Source organism: Schistocerca serialis, chromosome 4 (assembly GCF_023864345.2).
Source record: "Schistocerca serialis cubense isolate TAMUIC-IGC-003099 chromosome 4, iqSchSeri2.2, whole genome shotgun sequence".
NCBI classification, from domain to species: Eukaryota; Metazoa; Arthropoda; class Insecta; order Orthoptera; family Acrididae; genus Schistocerca; species Schistocerca serialis.
In genome coordinates, this window is record NC_064641.1 from 531738127 (window position 1) to 531741620 (window position 3494).

General features: G+C 47.9%; 1 non-coding gene across 1 annotated transcript; it reads left to right on the top strand.

The window, feature by feature from the left end:
- Nucleotides 1-3077: 3077 nt before the first annotated feature.
- On the top strand, nt 3078-3151 carry Trnat-ugu (transfer RNA threonine (anticodon UGU)). Its single transcript has one exon. It is a non-coding gene; the product is annotated as a tRNA-Thr (tRNA).
- The last annotated feature ends 343 nt before the right edge of the window (nt 3152-3494 follow it).

The following is a 3494-nucleotide window of genomic DNA, read 5'->3' on the forward strand; positions in this document are numbered from 1 at the left end:
ACATGTGCAATCCGTGTGTTTGCAATGGAACAAATACACTCCTGGAAATTGAAATAAGAACACCGTGAATTCATTGTCCCAGGAAGGGGAAACTTTATTGACGCATTCCTGGGGTCAGATACATCACATGATCACACTGACGGAACCACAGGCACATAGACACAGGCAACAGAGCATGCACAATCTCGGCACTAGTACAGTGTATATCCACCTTTCGCAGCAATGCAGGCTGCTATTCTCCCATGGAGACGATCGTAGAGATGCTGGATGTAGTCCTGTGGAACGGCTTGCCATGCCATTTCCACCTGGCGCCTCAGTTGGACCAGCGTTCGTGCTGGACGTGCAGACCGCGTGAGACGACGCTTCATCCAGTCCCAAACATGCTCAATGGGGGACAGATCCGGAGATCTTGCTGGCCAGGGTAGTTGACTTACACCTTCTAGAGCACGTTGGGTGGCACGGGATACATGCGGACGTGCATTGTCCTGTTGGAACAGCAAGTTCCCTTGCCGGTCTAGGAATGGAAGAACGATGGGTTCGATGACGGTTTGGATGTACCGTGCACTATTCAGTGTCCCCTCGACGATCACCAGTGGTGTACGACCAGTGTAGGAGATCGCTCCCCACACCATGATGCCGGGTGTTGGCCCTGTGTGCCTCGGTCGTATGCAGTCCTGATTGTGGCGCTCACCTGCACGGCGCCAAACACGCATACGACCATCATTGGCACCAAGGCAGAAGCGACTCTCATCGCTGAAGACGACACGTCTCCATTCGTCCCTCCATTCACGCCTGTCGCGACACCACTGGAGGCGGGCTGCACGATGTTGGGGCGTGAGCGGAAGACGGCCTAACGGTGTGCGGGACCGTAGCCCAGCTTCATGGAGACGGTTGCGAATGGTCCTCGCCGATACCCCAGGAGCAACAGTGTCCCTAATTTGCTGGGAAGTGGCGGTGCGGTCCCCTACGGCACTGCGTAGGATCCTACGGTCTTGGCGTGCATCCGTGCGTCGCTGCGGTCCGGTCCCAGGTCGTCGGGCACGTGCACCTTCCGCCGACCACTGGCGACAACATCGATGTACTGTGGAGACCTCACGCCCCACGTGTTGAGCAATTCGGCGGTACGTCCACCCGGCCTCCCGCATGCCCACTATACACCCTCGCTCAAAGTCCGTCAACTGCACATACGGTTCACGTCCACGCTGTCGCGGCATGCTACCAGTGTTAAAGACTGCGATGGAGCTCCGTATGCCACGGCAAACTGGCTGACACTGACGGCGGCGGTGCACTTATGCTGCGCAGCTAGCGCCATTCGACGGCCAACACCGCGGTTCCTGGTGTGTCCGCTGTGCCGTGCGTGTGATCATTGCTTGTACAGCCCTCTCGCAGTGTCCGGAGCAAGTATGGTGGGTCTGACACACCGGTGTCAATGTGTTCTTTTTTCCATTTCCAGGAGTGTATAAGCATTGAGCCCACTCTCGTCACAAGGCCTATGTCATTAATGCAGTATATTCTAAGTTTGCAACTAGCAAGCGTGCTGTTCCGTCAGTGATACATTAGTCAAACGAACTTTTTGTTCATTTACTGATTTGTGGAAAACGTGTGAACTTTCAGTTGAACACAGGTACCTCCATCACATTGTTCAATCCTCACACAAATGAACTGTTAGGCTCCCCAGCCTGCCTACATCTAACACGCAACTGACGGCTTATAGTGGACAAGACATTCCTGTTCTCCGAACATGTACTTTTGCTGCCATGTGTCGCCGCATACTCGAACAGTGACATTTATAGTGCTACAATCACGGGAGTGTGAGAATATATTTGGACTTTATTCTTTTGACTTGTTTCGTTTTGACATTCAGAGCAATGTGTTTTCAGAACCTGCGTCCATTGCAAAAGACAATGTAGCTAGCTTTCTCAAAGAACTACCGGAACTCTCTTCTGGAGGTTTAGGCAAAGCTAATTATATTGTTACAAATATTACGTTGAAATACAATGCTTAGCTGAAATTTTGCTGGTTCAGAACTGTTCCCTTTGCATTACTGGACAAAGTCGATACTGATTTAAAGAACTGTAGGATAAGAGAGTTATATACACCCATCTCAGCTAGTCAGTGGGCAAGTTCACTGATTTTGCTCCCAAAACCTTCAGGTCGCATTCGCCTATGTGTTTACTTTGAATTTACAGTCAACTCACGAACAATCATTGATACATGTCTACTGCCACCGCCAAAAGATCTTCTGGACAAATTAGGCGCAGACGATGTTTTTTTTCAAAAATTGGTTTGCGCGACACGTATCTTAAAATACTGCTCGATAAATATCAAAAAGTGTGTTTAGTTAAAACTCACTTGGGTTTGTTTAAATATTTGAGTTTGCATTTTGGCAGTGCTTCCGCACCTGCCATATTTCAACGGAATTTGGAACAGCTGATTTCACAAATGCCAAACTGATCAAATTATTTGGACGATATTGTAGTAGCAGATCGAACACATGAAAAACATACTGCAAATTTAGGTGCTTTCTTTCATGTCTTATCTGATGCAGGACTAAACTGTAGACCGGACAAGTGTGACATTTTAAACCTGAGTTGCAGTTTCTTGGTCATGTCGTAAACAGTCAAGGCGTACATCCTCTGCAGTAGCATTTGTTAGCTATACGAGACTTGCCAGTTCCTCGTAATATCAAAGAATTGCAGTCAGTTTTAGGGAAAAAGAACTACTATATTCGGTTCATACCGAATGCTGCAAAAATCGCGGCTCCATTGCAGCGCTTCGTCGCAAGAATGTCCAATTTGTTTGGATAGATGAGTACCAAGTAGATTTTCAAAAATGTAAGGATGCATTGCTCAGTGATCGATGCTTAGTTCACTTTGTTCCTGAAAAACCAGTTATTTTGCAAATTAACGCTTCCTCTTACGGAATCGGTGCAGTGCTTTCGCATCGAATTGGAGATAAAGACAGATCTATATACTAAGATGATACCTGTTCTTTCGGACATGTCCAATACGTTGAGAATGTGGGTTTCGTGGGAGGCGTGCCAGAGATGAATCCCTGCAGTCGCGCTATCCTCTGTGTCCTCGGTGGCTCAGATGGATAGAGCGTCTGCCATGTAAGCAGGAGTTCCCGGGTTCGAGTCCCGGTCGGGGCACACATTTTCATCAGTCCCCGTTGACTTATGTCAACGCCTGTAAGCAGCTAAGAGTGTTCATTTCATTGTAAAGACAGATCTATTGCTTTCGCATCAAAAGTGTTATCCAAATCTCAGTGTAACTACTCACAAATTGAAAACGAGGCATTGGCTATTGTGTATGGTGTCACCAAATTTCACCACTATTTGTATGGCAGAAAATTCTACTTGGTACCGCATCACAAGCCTTTGCAGTCTTTGTTTCTTCCGAGGGAACCGGTTCCTGTACGAACTGCCCAAAAATTGCAAAGTTGGGCTTTCTTGTTGTCTCAATACCAGTAAGAGATTGTGTGTCGTCAGACAG